We start from the raw sequence: 16,210 nt of genomic DNA, 5'->3' as shown, positions 1-16,210 counted from the left end.
CCTCTATGGGCTGCCCGGACAGTCTAAAGATCTTCCGGGGTGCCCCCCGCAGCTCCTCACGCTTACCCGCTCACTGTCAGCGCTTGTAATAGTGCCAGCAGCAAGGGGGGATGGAGGAGCAAGCGAGGAGGAGCTTGCTTGCGGAGATCGCCCTGTATAATAGGGGCTGCCCTATGAGCTTGTCTGCCATCCCCCTGCCTCCTCCTCACCTATACGCAGTGAGTTATACTCTACCCTTTTAATCGCTGCATTAGCCATCCCCACGACATATATCTAAAGCCCCTACAGGGCGATCTCCTGGAGCAAGCGATCACTGATTGCCCGGGGAGCCAATGGGAAATGGGGACCTATTACACAGGACGATTATCGTGCGAAAAAACATTAAATTGTTCTAAATTAAACGATAGTCGTTCTGTGTAATTGAAGACAACGATCGAAAAATCGTTCGTATGTCGATTTAGATCTGAACCTAAAATTATTGTTAATCGTTCGCTCAAGTTCCGCATTTGTTCACTAATTGTTCAGTGTAATCGCACATTGTTCATTGTTTTCCTGGGATCAGAAGGAATAAACGGTCATAGTAAGGATCGCAATAACGATTACTGTTCTGTGTAATATGGTGAACAATTTCAGGTTAACGATAAACAACCTTGTTTGCGATCGTTTATCGTTAAAAATCGCTCCGTGTAATAGGACCCATAGCGGCCACTCCTATTCCACAGAGCGACGGCAGTAGACCGTTGCTATTTTAGGGTCCATTTACACAGAAAGATTATCTGACAGATTACCTGCCAAAGATTTGAAGCCAAAGGGCCCTATCACACGGATTGATTATCGTGCAAAAAAATCGTTAAATCGTTCTGTTGAATTACAGGCAGCGATCGAAAAATTGTTCATATGTCGTTGATCGTTTATTTAGATCCGAACCTAAAATTATCGTTAATTGTTCGCTGTAATTCCACGTTCATTCGCTTAAGTTCCGCATTTTTTTTCACTAATTGTTTAGTGTAATTGCACATTTTTCATTGTTTTTCTGAGATCAGAAGGAATAAACGATCATAGTAACGATCGCAATAACGATCATAGTAACGATCGTAGCTAACAATTATTGTTAGTAATATGGTGAATGATTTCAAGTTAACGATAAACAATCTCGTTTGTGATCGTTTATCGTTAAAAATCGCTCAGTGTAATAGGACCCAAAGCCAGGAATGGATTTGAAAAGAAATCTCAGGCTTTCCTTTATGACCTGATCTCTGTTTATAGTCTGTTTCTGGTTTTGGCTTAAAATCTTTGGCAGACAATCTGTCAGATAATCTTTCTGTGGAAATGGACCCTTAAGGCTGTATTCCATGGGCCGACAATGAGGAGCAAACGAGCGCTGTAAGCGCACGTCTGCTCCTTGTTCCCCGCTGAGCGGGTGAGTCCGGGGGCGGCTGCAGGGAGCTGCCCAGGTGATTGCTGATCGTCCTGGCAGCCCATAGGATATAGCGGCGGTCTGCTGGAGCATATAGTTGCTATATAAGTTGTTTGTCTTTCAACATGTTGAAAGACAAATGACTTCAACGATCAGCCGACATGAACGATGTCGGCTGATCGTTGCCTCCGATTCCACGGGACTATTATACGCCGTAACGGCCGATAATCGTTCCAAAGAATAGGGCCTTTAGTTGTTTGTCTTTCAACATGCTGAGAGACAACAACAGACAACGATCAGCCCACCACTCACTATGGCTGACCGTAGCCTTCTATTACACAAAGCAATTATCGTCTGCAAGAGCCGATAATCTGTTTGTGTAATAGGACCTTAAGACTTGGAGATATGAATTAGGGAATGTTCACATTACAGTCTGACAATACATTTCAATGTGCGGTCTGCTATGCTTTTGAGTCCCACAAAGTTAACATATACATGCAGGAAATGGACTAAACAGAGGGGAAGATACATGCAGGAAATGGACTAAACAGAGGGGAAGATTTATCAAACATGGTGTAAAGTGAAACTGGCTCAGTCGCTCCTAGCAACCAATCAGATTCCACCTTTCATTTTCCAAAGGCATAAAAAAATGGAATCTGATTGGTTGCTAGGGGCGACTGAGCCAATTCTACTTTACACCATGTTTGATAAATCTCCCCCAGAGTAACTACATGACTATACCCAGCCCATGAACTCAATAGACCCCATTTTTTTTTTTTTTTACAGGATTCACTTATACCCCAAATGTACAAAAAGTGATGTGAACTGCCCCTAAACTAGAAGAAGAGTGTGGCTAAAGAATGGACACTTCCCTTAAGATGCAACTCTTTCACTGAGGTAATACTATGTGTACACCCCGTTATTTGGGGCTGTCAGGCTAGGCTGGTTTGTAATAGTTGGAGCCGCAGGTTGGTGAATATTGGGTTACATTGGGTAGATGTGTAGAAATGATTGTTGCAGTATGCAGCTTGGGTCTGTAAGGACGTCACAGCCTAGGAGTCCCCCAGTGCACCATCTGTCCCAACAATCTGTAGTCTGACCAGTGTAGAAAGGGCCTGTAGCAGCTTATGATGGTGTCAGACACCTCAGCCACAAGATAATCCGCTTCTTCTGTTATCCCAAGACAATGGCTGTGCATCTTTGTCTATTGTACTGAAGATTATTGCAAATATACAGTTGTCTTTAAAAGACAAATGCACGGTGAACAATGGTATCCATATTGTGTTTATCTGGCATGTGACCATGGCATCATTGTTACTGCACCACCCAGCCATATGCACAGTGCACCACTCCCTATGTGCCAGATCAGGGCGGTAACATCAGGACCTAAATAGTCACCAAAACTACATTGACGATCATTAAGGGCTTATCAAGGCCTAGAGATAGGAGCACATCTATATGTAAAATCCTTAGAATTAATATGTTCCTTAAAGGGGTTATCCAGCAAAAATCTTTTTCTTTCAAATCAACTGGTTTAAAAAAAATATACAGTATAGATTTGCAGTTTACTTCTATTTAAAAATCTCAAGTCTTCACATACTTATCAGCTGCTGTATGTCCTGCAGGAAGTGGTGTTTTCCTTTCAGTCTGACACAGTGCTCTCTGCTGCCACCTCTGTCCGAGACAGGAACTGTCCAGAGCAGCGGCAAATCCCTTAAAGAAAACTTCTGCTGCTCTGGACAGTTCCTGTCTCGGCCAGAGATGTCAGCAGAGAGAACTGTGTCAGACTGAAAAGAAAACACCACTTCCTGCAGGACATACAGCAGCTGATAAGTATGGGAAGACTTGAGATTTTTAAATAGAAGTAAATGACAAATCTATACACCTTTCTGAAAGATTTTCGCTGGACAACCCCTTTAATGTCCATATAAAAGCTCAAGTATTCAGTAAATATATGTATGTCTCATAAAACAATAAATCCAGAACATCTTCTACATCTCTGTATTGTGCTGATGCTCTGTTGTTCCTACTGGAAATGTATGCATAAACTGACACCTGGGCATTTCCATTCTCTCTTATCAGTAGGGATCTCACACTGTGCTATTAGAGCTGACTGCTGGGAGTTGGGTCCAAACTGATCAGATAGAACAGGGGTGGGGGAACCTTTGGCTGTCCAGACATGATGGGAATTATAGTTTTGGAACAGCTGGAGGGCCGAAGGTTCCTCATCCCAGGGATAGACCATTCAGGGCTGCCTCCAGGTTTTTGCTGGCCCTTGAGTGACAGAGCCTCAGCGGCCCCTCATCCATCAATCCACTATGCACAATCACTTGAGACACCACTAACACACACTCATGACTGACACACATAGCAGATACAGTTCAGTCTTCTCCCTCTAACCCTCTGCCCAGCTGATTTCCACATTGTAGTATTGCGGACCTGCAGGTCATGTGATCATGTCCCTCATCCCTCTCTCTGCAGGACGCTGGCAGGTTCCGCTCCTTCTCCTGATGTTTAGCGCTCACCCTGCACTCCAGTGAGAGGGCTGAACATCAGAACACTGGGCCCCTGGCACTTGCCCAGGTAAGCCCTGTGCTTGTGCCGGCCCTATGACCATTTATATAAAAGTCCTGGAATACCCCTTAATCAGTAATTTCTAATGGTCAAAAGAAAAGGCAAAGGCAGCTGAACAAACCTTTAATAATAACAATACAGTATGCTGGGTGCAGAAAGGACGTAGATACAAGTATGTGAACCCAGCGGAAACTGATAATGGAAACAAATGATAAAAGCAGCAGATGTACATATGGCACCCTGCATATTACAGAACCATTTAAAACCACAGAGACTTAAAAGTTTGAAGATGATCTGTGGCCTCTTAAAAAAAAAAAACCAAAAATATCTGTGCATCATCATCATCCAAGTACGGCTAAAGCTCCGTGGATCTAGACACTTTCTGGGCCGTCATTCAATAGCTATCAGTGCTGTCCGCTTCAGCCCCCGATGTGCTAAAGAGGAGCAAGACTGTTAAATGGGCGATCACTACAGACGAGCAAACTTTGAGTATGTTGGGTTGTCCGAACTTCGTCAGCCATTGGTAATCACGTGCTGCGAGTTTTGGTTTGGACGAACCCGAATGTACTGAAAGTTTGCTCATCTCTAGTGATCACTGCTGCTCATGTTCAAGTCCCTTTAAGATCAACCGTAACAACCGGTAAATTATCGAGAGTGCTCACAACAGGGTGTGCGCCCAAGCGTTTCCCTGTTAATTCACAGTCTAAATCCTCAATAGCATATTAGGCACCAAAACTATTAAAAATTAAAAAAAAAGAAAAAAAACAATGCCCAATTCCATGTAGCAGCGGCTTTACTCGGATGATGACAGTGCAGGCTTTATAAAGAGGCCACCGGTCCTCCTGAAATGATATCTAAAAGTCCAGTGTTATTCACTCAAATAAAATAGTGACGTATAAAAACAAACTTGGGATAAAAGCACAGGGAGTGTGACCTGGCCGCTAAGGCAAACATGAATGTGTGGCGCCCGGCTTTCTCTGCATGTGGCAAATCCCATATACATAGGAGAAGAAGATAAAAACTAGGACTGGTTGGCAGAGCCAGAGGAATGCCGTAGCTTAATGGACATGCGACTTTTTCTGGTCCGGAGTGAAACAGGGGACGCCGATCCTGAACCCTCACCCTGAGTCAAAACCATCTCGTCTTGTTCATCGCTTAGGAAAGTGCCTAGGAAAAACAAAAAATGATCAATGATATAGAAAATGCAGAAGAATAATAATATATGTAAAGAACAGGGTCAATGTTATGTGTGTGGCACTCATTTATTGTTGGATCTGGTAGAAATGTTTCTCAGGAGGGAGTGGCACAAATCGCATACACATCTCTCTGTGTAAACAGATGGGCGGCTGATAGCAATGTATTTAAATGGCTGCACAAAAGATGCAATGATTGTTTGTGTGGCCTATTTCCCTTAATTTAGTAGATCATGGAGTGTTCAAATTCTCTCAAAAAAACGCGACCTCACCAATCAGGTGTAATTCCTATGGAGTGTCCAACAGGGGCACAGTATATGTAGAAGTCTATGGACTGTATTGAAGTCTATGGACTGTATTGAAGTCTATGGAAGATGTAATGTAACATAAAAACTACCCCCAGCCTCCCCCCACCGCCACACGTCTAACTCACTTTCTTGCCGTCCCGGACTGCCAGCTCACTGTCGCCCCCGTGTCCTGCCGACTCTGTCCTGGATGATAAGAGCTGATGGGGGTGACATCCAGGACCAAGTCTCGGCAGGACACAGGGGCGGCAGTCAGCTGGCAGGGAAGTGAGTTGGACGTGCAGCAGTGGGGGAGGCTGGGGGGTTGGTGATGGGGACCAGATCTGGGAGGTTACCAGCGGCAGCAGCGTGGTGGGTTATGTTGGCTGAGAGGGGGGGGGGGGGAAGATTGGTGATGGGGATCTTCCTGGTACTACTACTCCTATCATCTGCTCATACTATGAGCAGATGATGGGAGGAGTAGTAGTGTCTATCTGCACCAAGGGAGGGGGGGAGGAGGTAGTTAGATGCATCGGCACCTCTCTCCCTCTCTGCTTGGTGCCCTCCATTGTCCTTGCTCCCCAAATTATTCCATAAACACAGTCCATCAAAAAAAGGGTAAATATACTGCGCCCCCTGCTGGGCACTCCATAGGAATTACACCTGATTTGTGACATCACGGTTTTTGAAAGAATTTGAACACTCCATGATCTACTAAATTAAAGGATAATTCCGGCCAAAAGTATTTTTTTAATATGTTATTACTAAAAAGTTAGACAAATTCCTAATGTACATTAATTATGGTAAAAAGCACACACATATACTGCAATTTCCCTTAATTTAGTAGATCATGGATGGAGTGTTAGAATTCTGTCAAAAACCATGACGTCACAAATCACTTGTAATTCCTATGGAGTGTCCAGCAGGGGGAGCACTATATATAGAAGTCAATGAGTACCATTAACTTCTATATATATGGCTCAGGGAAGAAACAGAGTGCTGCACATCACACCTATGGCTGATACTAGTGCCGCTTGGCTAAATAAAAAACACATCAGAATTTTGTGTATGAATTGATCAAGCCATACTGCCCCATGTACCTCGTGCTGGTATCTGATACACATGGGTCCCTACACTAAGTCCACACCGTGCCAGTCAGTGGCCACCAACCCCGCAGGCGTGCACAGCCAGGGAACGGGGGCCATGGGACGGCCCTGCGACCCCCATGCCACAGGACCAGACCCAAAAACACCACACCAGAACCCGGCCAGCACCGCCGGCGGAGAAGGTCGCCCCCAAGCAGCACAAGTCTGGATAAGGTATTGCGCTCACCATAGCTGCAGCAAACAGAATGGGAAAAAAACAGGAGGGATTAAAACCATGTGCACTCAGGTGTCTCCTAATTGCGGTCATGTGGGTCTCACCAGGAGGAGTGCAAAACACGGAGAAAAGAGAGAAACAAAATGTGGCTCAGGGAAGAAACAGAGTGCTGCACATCACACCTATGGCTGATACTAGTGCCGCTTGGCTAAATAAAAAACACATCAGAATTTTGTGTATGAATTGATCAAGCCATACTGCCCCATGTACCTCGTGCCGGTATCTGATACACATGGGTCCCTACACTAAGTCCACACCGTGCCAGTCAGTGGCCACCAACCCCGCAGGCGTGCACAGCCAGGGAACGGGGGCCATGGGACGGCCCTGCGACCCCCATGCCACAGGACCAGACCCAAAAACACCACACCAGAACCCGGCCAGCACCGCCGGCGGAGAAGGTCGCCCCCAAGCAGCACAAGTCTGGATAAGGTATTGCGCTCACCATAGCTGCAGCAAACAGAATGGGAAAAAAACAGGAGGGATTAAAACCATGTGCACTCAGGTGTCTCCTGCTAATTGCGGTCATGTGGGTCTCACCAGGAGGAGTGCAAAACACGGAGAAAAGAGAGAAACAAAATGTGGCTCAGGGAAGAAACAGAGTGCTGCACATCACACCTATGGCTGATACTAGTGCCGCTTGGCTAAATAAAAAACACATCAGAATTTTGTGTATGAATTGATCGAGCCATACTGCCCCATGTACCTCGTGCCGGTATCTGATACACATGGGTCCCTACACTAAGTCCACACCGTGCCAGTCAGTGGCCACCAACCCCGCAGGCGTGCACAGCCAGGGAACGGGGGCCATGGGACGGCCCTGCGACCCCCATGCCACAGGACCAGACCCAAAAACACCACACCAGAACCCGGCCAGCACCGCCGGCGGAGAAGGTCGCCCCCAAGCAGCACAAGTCTGGATAAGGTATTGCGCTCACCATAGCTGCAGCAAACAGAATGGGAAAAAAACAGGAGGGATTAAAACCATGTGCACTCAGGTGTCTCCTGCTAATTGCGGTCATGTGGGTCTCACCAGGAGGAGTGCAAAACACGGAGAAAAGAGAGAAACAAAATGTGGCTCAGGGAAGAAACAGAGTGCTGCACATCACACCTATGGCTGATACTAGTGCCGCTTGGCTAAATAAAAAACACATCAGAATTTTGTGTATGAATTGATCAAGCCATACTGCCCCATGTACCTCGTGCCGGTATCTGATACACATGGGTCCCTACACTAAGTCCACACCGTGCCAGTCAGTGGCCACCAACCCCGCAGGCGTGCACAGCCAGGGAACGGGGGCCATGGGACGGCCCTGCGACCCCCATGCCACAGGACCAGACCCAAAAACACCACACCAGAACCCGGCCAGCAGGATATGTCTGTGCTCACATGTCTGGACCCTATGTCTTCCCCATTCTGTGAGAGCAGCAATGGTAAGTGTAATACCATATCCATACTTGTGTCGTTTGGGGGCAGCCTTCCCCGCCGGTGGTGCTGGCTGGGTTTTGGTGGGGCTTTTTGGGTCTGGTCCTGTGACATTGGGGTTGCAGGGCCGTTCCATGGCCTCCCTTCCCTGCACGTGCACGCTTTGCGGGGTTGGCGGTCGCTGACCGACACGGTGTGGAGTTAGCGTAGGGACCCGTGTGGACCAGAGGACCTGCGCGGTGGTACACGGGGCAATATGGTTTGATCAATTCATATACAGACACTCTGGTGTTGATTTTTAATATAGGCCTGGCGGCATTAGTATCAGCCATAGATGGGATGTGCAGCCGTTCCATTCTCTCCAGTTCGTGACTTCTATATATATAGTGCGCCCCCTGCTGGACACTCTATGGATTCAATGGATGTGTATGTAAAAATGTAATGTACAGTATGTTTTTAAATGAATACATTTATGGAATACTTTGGGGAGCAAGTGTCCTTGCTGGTAATATAAGGTGATGTGATGCGGCGACGGGGGATGCTGGTCATGTGGGCTGTGTAGTTGCGGGATGCTGTGATGGCCCTGGTACTACTCCCCCATCATCTGCTCATACTATGAGCACGTGATGGGAGTAGTAGTACAGTGTATGTGGGGAGGGGGAGATGCTGGTGATGGAGATCGGCCCTGGTACTACTTCCCCCATCATCTGCTCATGCAGATGATGGGAGGAGTAGTACAGTGTATATGTGCCCACATCACCGAGCAGGAAGGGAGGGGGGAGGTTGTTAGATGCATAGGCATCTCTCTCCCTCCCTGCTCAGTGCCCTCCAAATGTATTGATTGAATACCTTTATGGAATACTTTGGGGTGCAAGTGTCCTTGCTCCCCAAAGTTTTCCATAAATGTACTTAATCAAAAACATACTGTACATTACATTACGTTTTTACATACACATCCATTGAATCCATAGTGTGTCCAGCAGGGGGCGCACTATATAAAGAAGTCAATGGTACTCATTGACTTCTATATATAGTGCGCCCCCTGCTGGACACTCCATAGGAATTACAAGTGATTCATGACGTCATGGTTTTTGACAGAATTCTAACACTCCATGATCTACTAAGTTAAGGGAAATAGCAGTATATTAGAAATTTGTCTAACTTTCCATAAGTAATAACATATTAAAAAATACTTTTGGCCAGAATTCTCCTTTAAGGACTTGTCCTTTAACCCTGCAGGTTATACGCTATATAACTTGCACCTTCCTTTTTTTTTTTTTACACACCATTTAAGTTTTTCATTAAAAGTAAAATTTTATAAAAATAAAAACATTTTGGGCCGCTATGAGTAGTAGGTATTTCTCTAAAGTTGTATATGTAAAATCTCAGTGATAGCACACTGCAGCTCAGATGTGCGGGAATTTATATAGACGCACACCTCTACATAAATCCAGCATGCCTGTGTGCCTGGGGATTTACTTAAAAGTTTAACTGCCATTTGCAGTAAGTGTTGACAAGTCAAAAGTTACTGGTTGCACTGGGTCTTACTCCAGGGACCTGCTGCAATCCCCAGATTCAGCTAGGAGGAGTGCGTGGCATTGTGCTCCACTCCCAGCCATATTATAAGAAAGCAAAGAAGTCAGATGTGATTGACAGCCAGGGAAAGAGATCAGTGATGGCAGCAGGTCTCACAATTAAGGCGACTCTACCCACAATCTGACCCCCCCAACCGCTTGTACCTTCGGATAGCTGCTTTTAATCCAAGATCTGTCCTGGGGTCCGTTCAGCAGGTGATGTAGTTATTGTCCTAAAAAACAACTTTTAAGTTTGCAGCCCTGTGTCAAATTGGCGTGGTCTAGAGTACCCATGACCTAGGCTTGCACTGCCTCTCCATCCCTCCTCATTATTAGGAATGCCCCAAGAACAATTTCTCCTATTCATCATCTGTGTGAACACTGCACATGAGCTGGATCATTAAGGCATCTGTACAGTGTTCAGACAGGTGATGAATGGGAAAAATCCTGCCCGGGGACATTCCTAATGATAAGGAGGTCTGGGAGGAGGGATGGTGAATCGTTGCAATCCTAGGGCACGCCAGTTTGACACAGGGCTGCAAGTTTAAAAGTTTCTCTTTAGGACAATAACTGCATCACCTGCCGAACGGACACCAGGACAGATCTTGGATTAAAAGCAGCTATCCGAAGGTACAAGTGGTTTAGGGGGGGTCAGATTGTGGGTACAGAGTCACTTTAAGACACAGTGTGATCAGTAACTTTTGACATGTCTGATAACACGTCAAAAGTTACTAAAATTGACAGCAATGCTTTCAGACCAGTGAGTAGAAATGAATGCATTTACAGAAAACAACACTGCACTAACCACCAAACATGTAGTAAGGCAGTTCTATAAAGGAGGTTATTTCCTATCTGAGCAGAATAGAGAATTGGAGCTTACCTCTCCAGAAGAGATTAGAGCTTTAATGATCTAAAAGAGAAGAAATAATAAAATATATATGATGATTGAACATATAGAACAATATCAGGTAAGATCACATATATAGCACACCCAGGACTTCTATGCTTCTCTCTTCAGACATAAAACACCAATAACTTGTATGTAATAAATGGATCTGTGATCAGCTTAATGGGGATCAATTATACTAATATTACAAAGAAAAAAAAAAAAAAGATATGTTATTTATTAAGGCAATTTACTACAATGTTATGAAATGAGGATTCTCCCCTTCGCTATTGATTGTAGAGAGTCATTAGAGGAAACCAGAGTGTCTCTAACATTCACTTCCATCTTAGCGTCTCAGACGTCAATAAAAATAATCATCACAATTGTTTGTTCACCAATTGAGTGAATAAGCTGAAGATGGATGGACCAGGCATTGACATCTAATGACAAAGCTGCGAGTATTCACACACAATGGGATTACGGCTGGTTTTTTTTTTACATAGGATTTGGGTCACTCTTTGCTCCGCCTTTTGAACAGTATTTTAACGAAAACAAAATACAGAAGTGTAAATCTTTCCATTATAGTTTTTTTCTGTGCCGGTTTTGCTTTTAGTGTTGTCTATACTGACCCAAAATACTGCATGTGAACCCAGCCTTGGCGTGGATTCACACTGTATGTGCAGCATACTATTTTTCAGATAGATACCTTCACACTATGTAGCTATACGGTGTCAACCATCCTCCATAGGTTCTGTTAAGAAAAAAAAAGTTAAATAAAAAAAAAAAAAAAAAAATAGGATAGGATATTGCTATTGATTTATTTTTTTTGAGTGAGGTCCCTTAATAGAATAGCGCAATCTCTCTGAATGAGAAATGGTTTATTAAAGTGACTCTGTACTCACAATCTGCCCCCCAAACAGCTTGTACCTTTGAATAGCTGCTTTTAATCCATGATCTGTCCTGGGGTCCGTTCAGCAGGTGATGCAGTTCTTGTCCTGAAAAATAACTTTTAAACTTGCAGCCCTGTGTCAAACTGGCGTGGCCTAGAGTGTGTGTGCATTAAGCTGGCACAACCTCTCTGTCCCTCCTCCCCGCCCTCTTCATCATTAGGAATGCTCAAAACAGATTTTCTACTATTCCTCACCTGTGTGAGCATGGCACATGGGCTGGATCATTAAGGCACTTGTGCAGTGTTCAGACAAGTGAGGAATAGGAGAACACTTGCCTGGAGCATTCCTAAGGATGAAGAGGGCGGGGAGGAGGGACGGAGAGGCGGTGCAAGCCTAATGCACAAATACTCTAGGCCACACCAGTTTGACACAGGGCTGCAAGTTAAAAAGTAGTTTTTTAGGACAATAACTACATAACCTGCCGAACGGACCCCCAGGACAGATCATGGATTAAAAGCAGCTATCCAAAGGTACAGCTATCCAAATCCTATCCTATTTTGTGTGAAGGTATCTATGTAGCTATACAGCGTCATCCATCCTCCATAGGTTCTGTTAAGAAAAAAAGTAAAAAAAAAAAAATATATAGGATAGGATATTGCTATTGATTTTTTTTTTGGAGTGAGGTCCCTGAATAGAATAGCATAATCTCTCTGAATGAGAAATGGTTTATTTAAGTGACTCTGTACCCACAATCTGCCCCCCAAACCGCTTGTACCTTTGGATAGCTGCTTTTAATCCATGATCTGTCCTGGGGTCCGTTTGGCAGGTTATGCAGTTATTGTCCTAAAAAACAACTTTTAAACTTGCAGCCCTGTGTCAAACTGGTGTGGCCTAGAGTAATGCTTCAGGCAAGTGTTCTCCTATTCCTCACTTGTCTGAACACTGCACAAGTGCCTTAATGATCCAGCCCATGTACCATGCTCACACAGGTGAGGAATAGTAGAAAATCTGTCTGGAGCATTCTTAATGATGAAGAGGGCGGGGAGGAGGGACAGAGAGGTTGTGCCAGCTTAATGCACACACACTCTAGGCCACGCCAGTTTGACACAGGGCTGCAAGTTTAAAAGTTATTTTTCAGGACAATAACTGCATCACCTGCTGAACGGACCCCAGGATAGATCTTGGATTAAAAGCAGCTATGCGAAGGTACAAGCGGTTTGGAGAGGACAGATTGTGGGTACAGAGTCATTTTAAGAGGTCAAAAAGACACTTTCTTTGGCTTCCATCACTTTTTGGCTTCCATCCAGACATGTCAAAAATTTTGATCAGTTCTGACTCCCACCGACCACTACAGCGAGTCTGAAGAAGCAACAGGCCAAGCAATTCCCTGCCAGTCTCACTGTATAAGATGGGCTCTACAGCCTTACTATAGAGGCAGTCTACAGCAGTCAGCAGGAAAATGGGGAAAGCGGAGCTTTCTAGTGGTCAAAAAGTTTGACAAATCTTTATAATGCATAGTAAAATGAACAGGAAAATAATCTAGCTGACTCACTGTCTACGTAAGCAAGATCTCCCCTTATCTTTATAGCAAGAAAGTGTGATGAACACTGACTTCGCCCTAAACACTCAAACCCCAACTAAGGCTGGGTTTACACTGCGCTTTTGCAATTTTTTTTTACCCATTTTATGCAAGAAATAGATGAAAAACTAATAAAACGCATCCCTTTTCTTCAGCGTACACAAAAACGTGGTTGTCTGCCACAATCCTGCATTGTTAGGCCCTGAGTCTAGGAAGATGGAAAAACAAAGTTTGGAATAGAGGAAGAAAAAAAAAGTGCAGTTTTGGGAAAGGGGGTGTCTAGGAAAGAGGAAATAACACTGGGCAGCAGGGGGGTTCTGCAAACATAATAAACTCACTTGTCTTGGTCCAGTCCAGCCACCATTCTCTCCCGGTGGTCTCCTATATCTTCTGGTTCCTGTGATGTTACAACCCCACAGGAAGTTTCCACTCTGCCAAAGAGGCTGCAAGAAGGCTGTTCATGTGGGGCCACAATGTCAAAGGAAAGAGAAATACAAGACACCAGCAGAAGACTAAGGCCATGTGGGTATCATTTACTATAGGGTCCTTTAAAGAGACTCTGTACCCACAATCTTTCCCCCCAAACCGCTTGCACCGTCGGATAGCTGCTTTTAATCTATGATCTGTCTTAGTGTTTGTTCGGCAGGTGATGGAGTTATTGTTCTAAAAAACAACTTTTAAACTAAAAGCACCATTTCAAACTGGCTTGGCCTAGAGTGCCCGTGCCGTAGGCTTGCATCGCCTCTCTTTTCCTCCTCGTCATTAGGAATGCCCTCCAGTGGGATTCCTCTTCCTTGTCCTGTTGGTTCTTCAGCTCGGAACGAGGAGGAATCCCACCCACAGGCATTCCTAATGATGATAAGGGCACAGAGGAGGAATGGAGAGGCGGCGCAGGCCTAGAGTACAGACACTCTAGGCCACGCAAGTTTGATACAGTGTTGCTAGTTTACAATTGTGTTTTTTTAAAAAAAGGCAATAAATCCATCTCTTGACGAACAGACGTCAGGACAGATCTTGGATTAAAAGCAGCTATCTAAAAGGTACAAGCAGTTGGGGGAGGGGGCAGATTCGGAATACAGAGTCGCTTTAAGCAAAATAAACTGACAGTGTAATGGAGGACCTGGTGATCTGTATGAACTTAGTATTGACCTATACTCTGTCTGGTAAGAGATCAATAGATACTATAGTATCTGCTGTGTATCGATGGGATGTGAAGCACGAAAATGAATTTACCGTTAGTCAGTAGAAAAGAAAATAACCAGTCAGTCAAATAAAACCACATGTCCTAGAGGTTTGGAAATGGCATGGTTAGAAACCAGAGGAGACCGGACTTCTTGGGGATTAAGGTGGCTAGATCATGCATTAAATATGAAGGAAATATGTAAATAAGAAAAATGTTGAAAATGTGAGGAAAAAAAGGACAGAAGGGCTCTTATGGAGAAAGTTCAAGATGGTAAAAAGTAAGATTTTGCTGTCACCACCCTATTTTTTTTTTTTTATCAATGGTGACCTCAACAATGGGTAAAACTGACAATACAATTCAGATGAGTATTGGCTGAGCTCTTTGATTTTGGCAGGATAGCCAACCATCTATATGGTGGTCCCCCACATTGGCAGTTGTTGTGGAGAGAAGGTAAAAGTTAGATTTCAGAGGCTTATACCGTCCACCATTAAAACACATGCACCCTTGGCCTTAAATAAGCGTGCATGTGTATTTGGGGGGAAAGGGGGGGGGGATCAGGAGAGATAGCTTATTGGCTAATAAGCACATTTGGGACTAAGACTACATTCAAAAGCCCATAGTGCAGCTGCAGCCACAGACCACACTACGACTGTTTATCTGTAATGCTCTGTGCTTCACGGAGGTCTACATTGGTACATTATTAGCATAGCGATCTGTGAAACAAATTGCGGCCCGCGTTACAGCAGGTCCTATTCTTTTGACTGTGTAAACAAGGCCATTGAATAATATTGGTCCTATGTCCTGTCCGCAATTGTGGACAGGAAAACGGACGTGTGAATGTACAGTAGCTCTACAGAGAAGGAAATGATTACGAAAGTTCAATTTTGCTTGGAATGAATGATATCAAATGAGAGCATCTTGTAAGTAGCAGGTCACCACTTATAATGTCTATAGGTATGAAGCCTTGAAGGCTCACCATGATCTACAGCAGACAGTAAGGGTAAGTTCACACTAGGGAATCCGAGAGGAGAATTTCCAACAGATTCCGTAGCTTGTACTCGTTCACGGCCGCATGCCTCTCCGCCCGTGCCAGAGACACCATTCTATGCACGGGCGGATTCCACATTCCCCCCAAAGAATTGACATGTCAGATAGCGGAATTGGGCCGCAAATAGAATGGTGTCTATGGAGCCGGCGGAAAGTACGAGCTACGGAATCCGTCGGTAATTCTTGGCTCGGGTTACAGTGTTCTTTAGGGAACCTACCCTAAAGAGGCTAGGGCTTGAGAAAGAAGTGATAGCAGGGAAAAAGCAAATAAAATCTATGTAAGATGTTTCAGATGGTATGCAGATTTCTAAGAATATAACTGGAAGGTTTATGGTAGGAAGCCAAAAGTTAATGAATTGCAAAGTTTTTTTTTTTTTACTTTAGAATTTCTTTTAAAACATACTAAAAATGACCCAATGATTCTTACTTTCTTTTGAGTAAATTAAACTTCAGAGGATCTTCCTCGTTCAGCGTTATGCACCTGTTTTGTATCCATCTGCTTTTTGTCTTATATGTAGCACAAGGGTCGGCACAGATAAGTGATGAGCACAGCGGCCATTGTGCTTCTCAGACTATAGATTGTGGAATATTTCCTGGGCAGGGAGCCACCGATAAGAACAAATGGGTCTTGTAGACAAAATACACAAAAGGCCAATGAATGCTGTACTCTGCGGTGATTTAATAAAGTGTTTACAGCAACATCATGCGGTGCAGAGAACAACATCCAAAAGAGTTGGTCCAAGACCCCCTTTGATGTCATTTTTGTGTATTATCTATAAC

At 44.4% G+C, this 16,210-nt stretch overlaps 1 protein-coding gene across 4 annotated transcripts in view; it reads right to left on the bottom strand.

The window, feature by feature from the left end:
• Window positions 1-5,097: 5,097 nt before the first annotated feature.
• RALGAPA1 (Ral GTPase activating protein catalytic subunit alpha 1) overlaps window positions 5,098-16,210 on the bottom strand; it is a 150,240-nt gene continuing 139,127 nt past the window's right edge. For 3 of the 4 annotated variants that reach the window (XM_069950343.1, XM_069950345.1, XM_069950344.1), the window contains exons 40-41: window positions 10,726-10,755; window positions 5,098-5,158 (exon numbers count right to left, since the gene is read on the bottom strand). The gene's annotated coding sequence lies outside the window, so the exon portion shown is untranslated. Of the gene's footprint in view, window positions 5,159-10,725; window positions 10,756-11,437; window positions 11,483-16,210 lie in introns of those variants that run through there. The other variant, XR_011359536.1, reaches the window with a different exon arrangement.

Source organism: Dendropsophus ebraccatus, chromosome 13, assembly GCF_027789765.1.
Source record: "Dendropsophus ebraccatus isolate aDenEbr1 chromosome 13, aDenEbr1.pat, whole genome shotgun sequence".
In the NCBI taxonomy this organism is placed as follows: domain Eukaryota; kingdom Metazoa; phylum Chordata; class Amphibia; order Anura; family Hylidae; genus Dendropsophus; species Dendropsophus ebraccatus.
Note: the sequence above shows the minus strand (reverse complement) of the source record. Positions and strands in the feature narration are given on the sequence as shown.